The sequence below is a fragment of the Oncorhynchus mykiss genome, chromosome 26, assembly GCF_057628025.1.
Source record: "Oncorhynchus mykiss isolate SJ-2025 chromosome 26, ASM5762802v1, whole genome shotgun sequence".
NCBI classification, from domain to species: Eukaryota; Metazoa; Chordata; class Actinopteri; order Salmoniformes; family Salmonidae; genus Oncorhynchus; species Oncorhynchus mykiss.
The window spans coordinates 727009-743137 of record NC_143047.1 but is presented as its reverse complement, the minus strand read 5'-3'; the positions used below and the strand labels follow the sequence as shown (position 1 = coordinate 743137).

General features: G+C 43.6%; 1 pseudogene across 1 annotated transcript in view; it reads left to right on the top strand.

Annotated features, from left to right (window-relative positions):
• LOC110506241 (C-Jun-amino-terminal kinase-interacting protein 1-like) overlaps positions 1-15281 on the top strand; it is a 75426-nt pseudogene extending 60145 nt beyond the window's left edge. Inside the window, exons 10-11 of the transcript XR_016492405.1 lie at positions 11-109; positions 14096-15281. The product of XR_016492405.1 is annotated as a C-Jun-amino-terminal kinase-interacting protein 1-like (transcript). The remainder of the gene's footprint in view (positions 1-10; positions 110-14095) is intronic.
• Positions 15282-16129: the final 848 nt, after the last annotated feature.

Here is a 16129-nt window from a genome sequence, read left to right as displayed (position 1 = left end):
TTCCCCTTAGGTACTTTGGCTTCATCACAAAACACCCAGCTGACCAGAGATTTGCCTGTCATGTGTTTGTGTCTGAAGATTCTACTAAACCCCTGGCAGAGTCTGTTGGGTGAGGTTTGAGGACTTGTTTGTTTCTGGCTTAAAAAATATACATATCACTCTTTTGCTCTTTCTCCCTCTTTTATATTGTCAGAGGTTTCAAGAGGTTCTTAGCCATAGTGGGTAATTACAACCAACACTGAACAATGTCTCAACACGAGGTGTTCTCTCGTTAAACCACCAATATGCGCTAAGTTCACCTGAACAGTTGATCTCAATTGCAACTACTATTGGCCATTATATTATCGCTCCCTAAAGCTAATGTCAGTGTTTAAAGGGAAACTGCACTTTGTAATTTGGCCTCGTTTTTCATCAATGCCCATTAAGAAATGCGGAAGGTGAACAAGAGTTATCTTGGGGGTGTGGTTTGATGTGGGTGTTTCTTGGGTGCAGTAATGAGTACAGCGAGTAAGGTAGCGTTGCTATGGAGAGAACAATGTTTTGAAGTTGTGGACTTCAAAATAAATTGCATTGGTCGCATACACATATTTTGCAGATGTTATCGCGGGTCTAGCGAAATGCTTATGTTCGTAGCTGTAATACCTAGCAGTAATACCTAACAAAACCAAAACAGAAGAAGGAAGGAATTAAGAAATATTATAACGAGCAAGGTCAGAGTCCGGAATATAATTTATATGTACAGTCCGTTCGGAAAGTATTCAGACCCCTTGACTTGTTCCACATTTTGTTACGTTACAGCCTTATTCTAAAATGTATTTAAAAAAAAAAACATCTACACACAGTACCCTATAATTACAAAGCAAAAATAGGTAAAAAAAAAAAAATATATATATATATATATATATATATATATATATATATATATATATATATATATATATATATATATATAATGTTAATGAAAAAATGTAATAGCACATTTACATAAGTACTTTGTTGAAGCACCTTTGGCAACGATTTACAGCCTCGAGTATTCTTGGGTATGGAGCTACAAGCTTGGCACACCTGTATTTGGGTAGTTACTCCATTCTTCTCTGCAAATCCTCTCAAGATCTGTCAGGTTGGATTGGGAGTGTTGCTGCACAGCTATTTTCAGATTTATCCAGAGATGTTCGACCGGGTTCAAGTCCAGGCTCTGGCTGGGCCACTCAAGGACATTCAGAGACATGTCCCGAAGCCACTCCTGCGTTGTCTTGGCTGTGTACTTAGGGTCGTTGTGCTATTGGAAGCTGAACCTTCGCCCCAGTCTAAGGTCCTGTACTATGCTCCGTTCATCTATCCCTCAAACCTGGTACCCTTCTGTGCCTCGACACAATTCTGTTTCAGAGTTCTACAGACAATTCCTTTGACCTCATGGCTTGGTTGTTGCTCTGACATGTACTGTCAACTGTGGGATCTTATATAGACAGGTGTGTGCCTTTCCAAATCATGACCAATCAATTGAATTTACCAGAGCGGGTGGTGTAATCAAGGTGTAGAAACAAGTCTCATAACAATACTTACAGTTTTGGCAAGTCAGTTAGGACATGTACTTTGTGCATGACACAAGTAATTTTTCCAACAATTGTTTACAGAGAGATTATTTCACTTATATTTCACTGTATCAATTCCAGTGGGTCAAAAGTTTACATACACTAAGTTGACTGTGCCTTTAAATATCGTGGAATATTCCCCCAAAATATGTCATGGCATTAGAATCTTCTGATAGGCTAATTGACATCATTTCAATTGTCAATTGGAGGTGTACCCTTGGATGTATTTCAAGGCCTACCTTCAAACACAGTGCCTCTTTGCTTGACATCATGGGAAAATCAAAAGAAATCAGCCAAGACCTGGTTCATCCTTGGGAGCAATTTCCAAACTCCTGAAGGTACCACGTTCATCTGTACAAACAATAGTACGCAAGTATAAACACCATGGGACCACACAACCATCATACCGCTCAAGAAGGAGACGTGTTCTGTCTCCTAGAGATGAATGTACTTTGATGTGAAAAGTGCAAATCAATCCCAGTCCAAAATCGACATAACCCGAAAGGCCGCTCAGGAAGGAAGAAGCCACTGCTTCAAAACCGCAATACAAAAACCAGACTACGGTTTGCAATTGCACATGGGGACAAAGATGGTACTTTTTGGAGAAATGTCCTCTGGTCTGATGAAACAAAAATAGAACTGTTTGACCATATTGACCATCATTATGTTTGGAGGAAAAAGTGGGAGGATTGCAAGCGGACGAACACCATCCCAACCGTGAAACACGGGGGTGGCAGCATCATGTTGTGGGGGTGCTTTGCTGCAAGAGGGACTGGTGCACTTCACAAAATAGATGGCATCATGAGGAATTGAAAATTATGTGGATATACTGAAGCAACATCTCAAGACATCAGTTAAAGCTTGGTCACAAATGGGTCTTCCAAATGGACATTGACCTCAAGCAAATTTGGTTTAAGGACAACAATGTTATGGTATTGGAGTGGCCATTACAAAGGCCTGACCTCAATCTTACAGAAAATTTGTGGGCAGAACTGAGAAAGCGTGTGCGAGCAAGGAGGCCTACAGACCTGACTCAGTTACATCAGCCAATATTTACCCAACTTAAACAATTTAGAGGCAATGCTACCAAATACTAATTGAGTGTATGTACATTTCTGACCCACTGGGAATGTGATGAAATAAATAAAATATGACATTTTTTGACGTTTATGCAAATGTATTGAACATGGAGTACAAAGATATCTTAGTTACATAAGTATTCACACCCTGAGTCAATTCATGTTATAATCACCTTGGGCAGCGATTACAGCTGGGATTCTTTCTCTGTAAGTCTCTAAGGGCTTTGCACACCTAGATATTACAATATTGACCATTATTCTTTTCAAAATTGTTCAAGCTCTGTCAAGTTGTTTGTTGATCATTGCTAGACAACCATTTTCAAGTCTTTTCATCGATTTTCAAGACGTTTTTCAGCCAAAACTGTAGCTCGGCTACTCAGGACAATTCACTGTCTTATTTGTAAGCAACTCCAGTGTATATTTGGCTTTGCCATTTTAGGCTATTGTTGTTGTGCAGGTGAGTGAGGACCCAAAAGCGGTTTAACAAAAATAGAGTCTTTTAATGTAAACACAGGGAAGACATAGATCCTCTTCAGATGTAGATCATGGAAAAATAGACAACCCGCAGAGAGGGCGACAAATGAAACAAAAAGTCCTTCTGATAATTACAAAAGAGCCCCCTTCTTAGCAGCAGAGGAGAATAGCTGGGTTAGCGGCGACAGGCTGCAGGTCTCTCTGGGTAGGCGCGGGTCGTAGAGGAACAGTGGTACCTGATCTCACGTAGCATCAGATGAACTGGACACAGTACAAACGACAAGACAGTTAGCTGAGTACAGGATGCACTTGCCAGGCGGATTCCGACAGGACGGGACAGGACAAGGGTGAAGCAAACGAGACGATAGTTTGTTTCTGGCATGAGAAACTCAAATGAGAATCTGACAAAGAAAGAGGCAGGAACAGAGAGAGAAATAGAGACCTAATCAGAGGGAAAAAGGGAACAGGTGGGAAGAGGGTGAACAAGGTAGTTAGAGGAGATGAGGAACAGCTGGAGGAGGAGAGAAAGAGAAGGTAACCTAATACGACCAGCAGAGGGAGACAGAGTGAAGAGAAAGAACAGGAACAAGACATAACATGACAAGACATGACAGTACCCCCCACTCAACGAGCGCCCCCTGGCGCACTCGAGGAGGAAACCTGGCGGCAACGGAGGAAATCATCGATCAGCGAACGGTCCAGCACGTCCCGAGAGGGAACCCAACTCCTTTCCTCAGGACCGTACCCCTCCCAATCCACTAGGAACTGATGACCACGGCCCCGAGGACGCATGTCCAAAATCTTACGGACCCTGTAGATAGGTGCGCCTTCGACAAGGATGGGGGGGGGGGGGGACGAGCGGGGGCGCGAAGAACGGGTTTAACACAAGAGACATGGAAGACCGGGTGGACGCGACGAAGATATCGCAGGAGAAGAAGTCGCACCGCGACAGGATTAATGATCTGAGAAATACGGAACGGACCAATGAACCGCGGGGTCAACTTGCGAGAAGCTGTCTTAAGGGGAAGGTTTTGAGTGGAGAGCCATACTCTCTGACCGCGACAATATCTAGGACTCTTAGTTCTACGCTTATTAGCGGCTCTCACAGTCTGCGCCCTATAACGGCAAAGTGCAGACCTGACCCCCTTCCAGGTGCGCTCACAACGTTGGACAAAAGCCTGAGCGGAGGGGACGCAGGACTCGGCGAGCTGAGACGAGAACAGCGGAGGTTGGTACCCGAGGCTACTCTGAAAAGGAGATAGACCGGTCGCAGACGAAGGAAGCGAGTTGTGGGCGTATTCTGCCCAGGGGAGCTGTTCTGACCAAGACGCAGGGTTACGAAAAGAAAGGCTGCGTAAGATGCGACCAACAGTCTGATTGGCCCGTTCGGCTTGACCTTTAGACTGAGGGTGGAAGCCGGACGAGAAACTGACGGAAGCCCCAATCAAACGGCAAAACTCCCTCCAAAATTGAGACGTGAACTGCGGGCCCCTGTCCGAAACGACGTCTGACAGAAGGCCATGAATTCTGAAAACATTCTCGATGATGATTTGTGCCGTTTCTTTAGCAGAAGGGAGCTTAGCGAGGGGAATAAAATGAGCCGCCTTAGAGAACCTATCGACAACCGTAAGAATAACTGTCTTCCCCGCTGACGAAGGCAGTCCGGTGATAAAATCTAAGGCGATGTGAGACCACGGTCGAGAGGGAATGGGAAGCGGTCTGAGACAACCGGCAGGAGGGGAGTTCCCGGACTTAGTCTGCGCACAGACCGAACAAGCAGCCACGAAACGACGCATGTCACGTTCCCGAGTGGGCCACCAAAAACGCTGACGAATGGAAGCAAGCGTACCCCGAACGCCGGGGTGGCCGGCTAACTTGGCAGAGTGAGCCCACTGAAGAACGGCCAGACGAGTATGAACGGGAACGAAAAGAAGGTTCCTAGGGCAAGCGCGCGGCGACGGAGTGTGAGTGAGTGCTCGCTTTACCTGCCTCTCAATTCCCCAGACAGTCAACCCGACAACACGCCCCTCAGGGAGAATCCCCTCGGGGTCGGTGTAGACTACTGAAGAACTGAAGAGACGAGATAAAGCATCAGGCTTGGTGTTCTTAGAGCCCCGACGATAAGAAATTACGAACTCGAAACGAGCGAAAAACAGAGCCCAACGAGCCTGACGCGCATTAAGTCGTTTGGCAGAACGGATGTGCTCAAGGTTCCTATGGTCAGTCCAAACGACAAAAGGAACGGTCGCCCCCTCCAACCACTGTAGCCATTCGCCTAGGGCTAAGCGGATGGCGAGCAGTTTGCGGTTTCCCACATCATAGTTACGTTCCGACGGCGACAGGCGATGAGAAAAATACGCGCAAGGGTGGACCTTGTTGTCAGAGAGGGAGCGCTGAGAAAGAATGGCTCCCACGCCCACCTCTGACGCGTCAACCTCGACAACAAACTGTCTAGAGATGTCAGGTGTAACAAGGATAGGTGCGGATGTAAAACGATTCTTGAGAAGATCAAAAGCTTCTTGACAGAAGTAACGGCTGTGAGGGGAGCTGCCACCTGACCGAAATTACGGATGAAACGACGATAGAAATTCGCGAAGCCGAGAAAGCGCTGCAGCTCGACGCGTGATTTAGGAACGGGCCAATTAATGACAGCTTGGACCTTAGCGGGATCCATCTTAATGCCTTCAGCGGAAATGACAGAACCGAGAAATGTGACGGAGGAGGCATGAAAAGTGCACTTCTCAGCCTTCACATAAAGACAATTCTCTAAAAGGCGCTGGAGGACGCGTCGAACGTGCTGAACATGAATCTGGAGTGACGGTGAAAAAATCAGGATATCGTCAATGTAAACGAAAACAAAGATGTTCAGCATGTCTCTCAGGACGTCATTTACTAATGCCTGAAAGACAGCTGGAGCGTTTACGAGGCCGAAAGGAAGAACCCGGTATTCAAAGTGCACTAACGGAGTGTTAAACGCCGTTTTCCACTCGTCCCCCTCCCTGATGCGCACGAGATGGTAAGCGTTACGAAGGTCCAACTTAGTGAAAAACCTGGCTCCCTGCAGGATCTCGAAGGCTGAAGACATAAGAGGGAGCGGATAACGATTCTTAACTGTTATGTCATTCAGCCCTCGATAATCTATGCAGGGGCGCAGGGACCCGTCCTTCTTCTGAACAAAAAAAAACCCCGCTCCGGCGGGAGAGGAGGAGGGGACTATGGTACCGGCGTCGAGAGCTACAGACAAAATAATCTTCGAGAGCCTTACGTTCGGGAGCCGACAGAGAGTATAGTCTACCCCGGGGGGGAGTGGTTCCCGGAAGGAGATCAATACTACAATCATACGACCGGTGCGGAGGAAGAGAGGTGGCCCTGGACCGACTGAACACCGTGCGCAGATCGTGATAATCCTCCGGCACCCCCGTCAAATCACCAGGCTCCTCCTGTGAAGAAGAGACAGAGGAAACAGGAGGGATAGCAGACATTAAACATTTCACATGACAAGAGACATTCCAGGAGAGGATAGAATTACTAGACCAATTAATAGAAGGATTATGACGAACTAGCCAGGGATGGCCCAAAACAACAGGTGTAAAAGGTGAACGAAAAATTAAAAAAGAAATGGTTTCGCTATGATTACCAGAGACAGTGAGGGTTAAAGGTAGCGTTTCACGCTGAATCCTGGGGAGAGAACTACCATCCAAAGCGAACAAGGCCGTGGGATCCCTTAACTGTCTGAGAGGAATGTCATGTTCCCGAGCCCAGGTCTCGTCCATAAAACAGCCCTCCGCCCCAGAGTCTATCAAAGCACTGCAGGAAGCTGACGAACCGGTCCAGCGGAGATGGACCAAAAAGGTAGTGCAGGATCTTGAAGGAGAGACCAGAGTTGTAGCGCTCACCAGTAGCCCTCCTCTTACTGATGAGCTCTGGCTTTTACTGGGCATGAAGTGACAAAATGACCAGCGGAACCGCAATAGAGACAGAGGCGGTTGGTGATTCTCCGTTCCTTCTCCTAAGCCGAGATGCGGATACCCCCCAGCTGCATAGGCTCAGCACCCGAGCCGGGCGGAGGAAGATGGTAGTGATGCGGAGAGGGGGGCAACGGAGAACGCGAGCTCCTTTCCACGAGCTCGGCGACGAAGATCAAACCGTCGCTCTATACGAATAGCGAGTTCAATCAAGGAATCCACGCTGGAAGGAACCTCCCGGGAGAGAATCTCATCCTTAACCTCCGCGCGGAGACCCTCCAGAAAACGGGCGAGCAAAGCCGGCTCGTTCCAGTCACTGGAGGCAGCAAGAGTGCGAAACTCAATAGAGTAATCTGTTATGGATCGATTACCTTGACATAGGGAAGACAGGGCCCTGGAAGCTTCCTCCCCAAAAACAGAACGGTCAAAAACCCGTATCATCTCCTCCTTAAAGTCCTGATACTGGTTAGTACACTCAGCCTTCGCCTCCCAGATTGCCGTGCCCCACTCACGAGCCCGTCCAGTAAGGAGAGATATGACGTAGGCGATACGAGCTGTGCTCCTGGAGTAAGTGTTGGGCTGGAGAGAAAACACAACATCACACTGAGTGAGGAACGAGCGGCATTCAGTGGGCTCCCCAGAGTAACACGGCGGGTTATTGATTCTGGGCTCCGGAGATTCGGAAGCCCTGGAAGTGGCCGGTGGATCGAGGCGGAGATGGTGAATCTGTCTTGTGAGGTCGGAGACTTGGTTGGCCAGGGTCTCAACGGCATGTCGAGCAGCAGACAATTCCTCCTTGTGTCTGCCTAGCATCGCTCCCTGGATCTCGACGGCTGAGTGGAAAGGATCCGGAGTCGCTGGGTCCATCTTGGTCAGATTCTTCTGTTGTGCAGGTGAGTGAGGACCCAAAAGCGGTTTAACAAAAATAGAGTCTTTTAATGTAAACACAGGGAAGACATAGATCCTCTTCAGATGTAGATAATGGAAAAATAGACAATCCGCAGACAGGGCGACAAATGAAACAAAAAGTCCTGATAATTACAAAAGAGCCCCCTTCTTAGCAGCAGAGGAGAATAGCTGGGTTAGCGGCGACAGGCTGCAGGTCTCTCTGGGTAGGCGCGGGTCGTAGAGGAACAGTGGTACCTGATCTCACGTAGCATCAGATGAACTGGACACAGTACAAACGACAAGACAGTTAGCTGAGTACAGGATGCACTTGCCAGGCGGATTCCGACAGGACGGGACAGGACAAGGGTGAAGCAAACGAGACGATAGTTTGTTTCTGGCATGAGAAACTCAAACGAGAATCTGACAAAGAAAGAGGCAGGAACAGAGAGAGAAATAGAGACCTAATCAGAGGGAAAAAGGGAACAGGTGGGAAGAGGGTGAACGAGGTAGTTAGAGGAGATGAGGAACAGCTGGAGGAGGAGAGAAAGAGAAGGTAACCTAATACGACCAGCAGAGGGAGACAGAGTGAAGAGAAAGAACAGGAACAAGACATAACATGACAAGACATGACAATTGTACTGCTGAAAGGTGAATTCATCCCCCAGTGTCTGATGGAGAGCAGTATGAAACAGGTTTTCCTCTAGGATTTTGCCTGTGCTTAGCGCCATTCCGTTTAATTTTTTATCATGAAAAAACACCCCACTCCTTAATGATTACAAGCATACCCATAACATGATGCAGCCACCACTATGCTTGAACATATGGTGAGTGGTACTCAGTACTGTGTTGTATTGGAGCTGCCAAACATAACACTTTGTATTGAAGACAAAACGTGAATTGCTTTGCCCCAATTCTAGCAGTATTACTTTAGTGCCTTCTTGCAAACAGGATGCATGTTTTGGAATATTTTAGCGTCCCACCTCGCCAACAGCCAGTGAAATTGCAGGGCGCCTAATTAAACACAACAGAAATCCCATAAATAAAATTCCTCAAACATAAAAGTATTTTACACCATTTTAAAGATTAACTTCTTGTAAATCCAGCCAATGTGTCCGATTTCAAATAGGCTTTACTGTGAAAGCACACCAAACGATTATGTTAGGTCAGCACCTAGTCACAGAAAACCATAAAGACATTTTCCAGCCAAGGAGAGCCCTCACAAAAGTCAGAAATAGCGGTTAAATTAATCACTAACCTTTGATGATCTTCATCAGATGGCACTCACAGGACTTCATGTTTCACAATAAATGTGTGTTTTGTTCGATATAATTAACCTTTATGTCCATAAACCTCATTTGAAATTGGTGTTTTATGTTCAGAAGTGCATTGTCTCAAACAAACATCCGGTGAAAGTGCAGAGAGCAACATCAAATTACAGAAATACTCAAAATAAACATTGATAAAAGATACAAGTGTTATGCATGGAAATATAGATAAACTTCTCCTTAATGGAACCGCTGTGTCAGATTTCAAAAAGGCTTTACGGCGAAAGCACACCTTGTGATTATGTCAGTTCAGCACCTAACCACAGAGAAACATACCTAGCCAAAGAAAGTGAGGTGTCACAAAAGTCAAAAATAGCAATATAAATATTCACTTTCCTTTGATGATCTTCATCAGTATGCACTCCCAGGAATCCCAGTTCCACAATAAATGTTTGTGTTGTTTGGTAAAGTCCATCATTTATGTCCAAAACCTCCTTTTTGTTTGTGAGTTTAGTTCACAAATCCAAACTCACGAGGCACGGGCAAGTCCAGGCGAAAGTTCAGATGAAAAGTTATATTACAGTTCGTAGAAACATGTCAAACGATGTATATAATCAATCTTTAGGATGTTTTTATCATAAATCTTCAATAATGTTTCAACCGGACAATTCCTTTGTCTTTAGAAATGCAATTGAACCTAGCTAACTCTCACAGACACGCGCGAGACTGAGCTCATGGCACTCTGCCAGACACCTGGTTGAAACAGCTCTCATTCTCTCTCCCTTCACAGTAGAAACCTCAAACAAGGTTCTAAAGACTGTTGACATCTAGTGGAAGCCTTAGGAAGTGCAATATGACCCCATAGACACTGTATATTTGATAGGCAATGACTTGAAAAACTACAACCTCAAATTTCCCACATCCTGGTTGGCTGCCATATGAGGTCTGTTATACTCACAGACATCATTCAAATAATTTTAGAAACTTCAGAGTGTTTTCTATCAAAACCTACTAATAATATGCATATTCTAGCTTTTGGGCCTGAGTAACAGGCAGTTTACTCTGGGCACCTTATTATCCAAGCTATTCAATACTGCCCCCAGTCCCAAAGAAGGTAATTATGTACAGATTTATTTTCCCTCTGTCAATTAGCTAGTATTGTGGAGTAACTACAATGTTGTCGATCCATCCTCAGTTTTCTATCACAGCCATTAAACTTTGTAGCTGTTTTAAAGTCACCATTGGCCTCATGGTGAAATCCATATGCGGTTTCCTTCCTCTCCAGCAACTGAGTTAGGAAGGACGCCTGTATCTTTGTAGTGACTGCCACAATCGCTGGAAGAATAAATGGACCAAGGCCAGCGTACGTAGAGTTCCACATGTTTAAATATTGAAACTCACCAAAACAATACAGAAACAAACAAAACGTGAAGTAATGGTGTGCTCACAGGCACAACACAAAAACAAGATCCCACAAACAACAGGTGTGAAAAGGCTGCCTAAATATGATCCCCAATCAGAGACAACGATAGACAGCAGCCTCTGATTGGGAACCATACCAGGCCAACAAAGAAATAGAAAACATAGATTTCCCACCCTAGTCACACCCTGACCTAAGGTCAGGGAGTGACAGTGACTGGGTGTATTAATGCACAATCCAAAGTGTAATTAATAACTTCACCATGCTCAAAGGGATATTCAATGTCTGCTTTTTTTTTACTAATCTACCAATATGTGCTCTTCTTTGTGAGGCATTGGAAAACCTCCCTGGTCTTTGTGGTTGAATCTGTGTTCTAAATTCATTGCTCGACTAAGATGGATAACTTAGATAACTAGATAACTTTATGTATGGGGTACAAAGATGAGATACTCCTTCAAAAATCATGTTAAACACCATTATTGCACAGAAGTCCATGCAACCTATGTGACTTGTTAAGGACATTTTTTATCCTGTACTTAGGCTTGCCATAACAAAGGGTTTGAATACTTACTGACTTCTTTCAGCTTTAAATGTTTTATTAATTTGTAAAAAAAATTAAAACATTTTCCACTTTGACATCATGGGGTATTTTGTGTAGGCCAGTGACCCAAAATCTAAATTTAATCAATCAGGCAGTAGCATAACATAATATGGAAAATGTCAAGTTGTGTGAATCCTTTCATAAGGCACTGTATTTAGCTAGATATAGTATCATTCCCCTTTTAATATGTGGTATCATAGCTGGCCTGGCTTGCTAACAGCAGAAGTGACCGTGTCGGATCAAATCTATCATATTGTTGAAATGCATTGGAAGTTTGGACCAACTTTATGGAAGCCCATTTTAACTCCTATTTGCCGAGCTAAATGTGCGTGCGTTGCACTTTGACTTGACAGCAAATGTTCACATGATAAGTAAGTAATCCATACCCAACCATACCCAAGTCGTAACAAACTAACTTACAAAACTCAGTTTTGGACAAGACTGCCTTTATAACCAAAATTATCCGATTTACACTTTGTAGTCAATTTTGACACTGTAATTAATGTTTCTAACTCATATCTATGCCACATAAGCCATTTAAACCCAGAGAAGTGTGGTTCTAAGGGGCAGTTGACCTTTAAGTCCTGTTTGCTTCCAACATTTTTCAAGACTATTTAGCCCTTAAACGTAATATCTTTACTCTACACATTTTACTTATGTACAGCTTGTGTTAGATTACTTTTAATTTCAAATGTTTTGTATCCATTAATAGAGACATTTTAATACAGTATGGTCATTTCTTATTAAAATGAGAAAATAAAGTATTCCTGAACTGCCTACATCTAAAATTAGTAACCTAATCAACCCAATCATGATTGAGTTAATATAATCTATATGTGTATTAATTATAGTATAATCAATGTGTCAAATTACAAATTATATTCTGTGGCCCAAACATAGGTATTTATAATGTACTGTCTTGCACATTACTGTACTCTACTCTACTGTACAATAAATTTGAGTATAGTTCAGTACAGTATAGAAAAGTAGAGAAGAGTTCAGTACAGTAGAGTGGAGTTCAGTACAGTCTGTACTCTATTGTACTATACCATATGTTTTTTCTAGAGTATAGTTCAGTGCAGTACAGTACAAAATAGTTCAGGCAGTATAGTTCAGTAGAGTATAGTACAGTAGAGTACGGTACTCAAGTGAACTATACTCTACTCTACTGTAGTGAACTATATTGCATTGTACTCTACTGTACTGAACTATACAGTATCGTACTCTACTGTACAGTAAACTCGAGTAAAGTATAGTTCAGTACAGTACAGGAAAGTAGAGTTCAGTACAGTACAGTAGAGAATAGTTCACTTCAGTACAGTACTGTGCTCTACTTCACTGAACTATACTCTACTCTCCTGAACTTTAAGGTACTGAACTATTTTCTACTGTACTGAACTATACTCTATTTTCCTGTACTGAACTATACACTGCTTGAGTTTACTGTCCTCGAGTTTCTTAAAATTCATTCGGTTTATATTCTAACAATAAATATGTGTTATTAATTACCAGCCTTGCTATTTTCAATGTTCCCAATACTTCATTGGGCCAAGAGTAGAGAACCTAGACGCAGCTGTCTGGCATCTAACTCTTTTGAAACAGTGACAACATGACATCAACTGATCTGCTAGTTAATTTTTGTGGGCTTTTGGTTGCAAGCAAATGTTTTAGCATCCTGTAGGTAGCGTTTTAAGAAATCCAGCTCTAAATTCTGCCTGTTGGTTGCAGTTGGCCCAGTACACCCAGTTTATTAGGTACACCACCCCGTTCACGAAAATGGCTCGCTCCTAGACAGTTAGTCACATGGCTTGCTACATAAAGCAGTCAGACAAGCATTGAGTCATTCAGTTAATGTTCGATTGAATGTTAGAATGGGCAAAACGAGTGACCTAAGCTACCTTGAGCATAGTATGATTGTCGGTGTCAGGCTCGCCGGTTCCAGTATCTCAGAAAAAGCCCTCCTGGGCTTTTTACATACAACAGTGTCCATAGTTTACCGAGAATAATGCGACAAACTAAAAACGTTGATGATAGAGGTCGAAGGAGAATGGCAAGAATCGTTCAAGCTAATATGTGGGCCAAAGGCAAATAACAGCACAGTACAACAGTGGTGTTCAGAACGGCATTTCAGTACACACAATCGTCAGTCCTTGTCACAGATGGGCTATTGCAGCAGACAACCACACCACATCGGGTTCCACTACAATCAGCTAAAAACAAGAAGTGGCACCAGTGGGCACGCGATCACCAACACTGGACAATTGATGCAATGAATGTTGCATCATGCTGTTGCATCATGCTGTGGGCAGTGTCGAGACTTGGCGTAAGTAGCATGAGCCCATGGCCCCATCCTGCCTGGTGTCAACGGTACAGGCTGGTAGCGGTGGTGCAATGGTGTGTGAAATGTTTTCGTGGCACACGTTCGGTCTTTTGATACCAATTGCGCAACGTTTCCATGCCACAAAGAATGAAGGCTGTTCTGGAGGCAAATCAAATCAAATTGTATTCGTCACATACACATGGTTAGCAGATGTTAATGCGAGTGTAGCGAAATGCTTGTGCTTCTAGTTCCGACAATGCAGTAATAACCAACGAGTAATCTAACCTAACAATTTCACAACAGCCACCTTATACACAAAGGGGGCTCCGACCCGGTGCAGGATGGGTGTACCTAATAAACTGACAACTGAGTGTATGCTTCTGTAGAGAGTTGTCATACCTGTCAGATAAGGAACTGAATGATTGAATAACCTTTTTGTTTATCTACCCCCCCCCCCCCCCCTCTGTTCTCCCCTCTTGTCTCTTCTACAGGAAAGCCTTCCAGTTGTACTATAAGGAATTTGTAGATTACTCCTGTCCAACAGTGGATATTTACCTGGAATAGCACCCGCCCCAACTTCCCCCACAACCCTGTACATTACAGATTATCATAACATAAAGTTGCATGACGGAGAAAACATTTCTAACAAATATTAACTAATATATCTGACAAAAATATGGAGAGAGAGAAAGAAGGAGAGGTATTGGTGTCTACTGTTTATCCAAATATGTCAAACAGTATGAAGATTGAACAAATAATTGATCCAAACATAGTGGAGACGTTGAAGAGAGGGTTGCAAAATATGCTAAATGGAGTCACTGATGAGGAAGTTAATGTGCCTATGGTGTCCTCAGGCTGTCCACTCAAAGCACAATGCTCAAATCATAGTGACCTGGACTGGAATAGTCTGAGACTAATCTTTGTCGACTTGAATCCCAGGTAAGAACACTGGTCTTTGTGGACTTGGAGCTTGAATCCCAGGTAGAACACTGAACTTTGTGGACTTGGAGCTTGAATCCCAGGTAGAACACTGAGCTTTGTGGACTTGGAGCTTGAATCCCAGGTAGAACACTGAGCTTTGTGGACTTGGTGAACCCCAGAAAAAACAGTAGTCACTAAGGTAACAGCAAATGGAGGTCAGGGAAAATAAATTAATTAATTAATGAACCTGCCATAAAGATCCTATTAAATTACTAGTATTTGAGTATTCTAATCCCTAATTCTTTGGAATCTCACATTTTGGTGTGATACATTGCGTGAGGGAAACTGATTCTGCATGAGCTAATTGTGCAGTGTGTTTGGAGAGGGTGATAAGGCCTCACTGGAGAGTCCTGTGGGCGAAGGTAACTAATGATCTAGGATCAAATTACCCTACCCCAACCTTTACAATTAAGGGGATGACAAATGATCTGCCAAATTATCAGTGGCTAACTGTTACTTATTTTCCATGTGGTTGCTCCCACTAAAACAAAAACAAGTAAGCATTAGGGTCACACTGTTGACCAGGAATGTGTCTTTAATATGCTGCAAAGCCTTTAATATGCTGCAAAGCCTTTGGTAGTATCTCTGGTACATTGTCAGAGCCTTCAAATATATTCACATTAAGGAATCAAGCAAACATTTAAAAAAAGGAGATTCCTACCAATAAAAGCGCTCACGTTGTTTTCTGTTCGAAAATGTTTCCTTTTGTTTGTGCTGAACATGACCCTAGTTATTATTTTATTTGTGGGAAGACTGATTCTTGATAAATCATTAAGGGTACACTCCTTAATTGAATTACAGTATTGTAATTCCATGATCAGGAACAAAGAGGTGGACCACAGAGTTTCCAGTCAACCGATTTGGCTTGCTTTTAAGGATGTTTTAGCCTTCTAATTTGCAGGAAGGGTCACTGTGGACTGCCTCATAGTTCTTCTCATGCTCAGTTTCAACATGAAATGAGAGTTCATATTGAGAGTTCAGATGGGGTTGCTATTCAGATAACTGGGTATAAGATAAAGACGCTTACTCAAGCTGTTACCCTGGTAACATAAAAGGGAATTACCTCTGACCCTCACAAAAAGGACATGAAAGGTTTGTAGGAAATGTGTAGGAAATGGATGATGGGAGATGTAGTTTTAAAGGAAAGCCTAAGTCTATTACAGAGGTGCTCTGACTAGGAGGTACAAGGCAGTGGGAGACTGGTGTTACAAGTAATGCCTCTTTGAAGGATCATTGTAGTTATTACTATATCATTTAGATATACCACATGGTGTGTTGATAGGAGAGGTTGAAAACAGGCTGTTTTTGCGGAGGAGATATCATGTGTGTGTTGAGATAGTAAGACAAGAGTAAAGTAAGACTAGATCAAGGTTCAACATAATAAGATAGGACCTCACCTCAAAATGGCCAACCCATGGCCAGTTCTTTGTTTCTGGAAACAATGGCCTGGTCTGAAATCAGCCAATCGCTCTTACCCATTTGTTGCTTGTAGATTCTGATGAACCACAATTATACCCTAAGTTCACTGGAAGGCTAGGTGGATC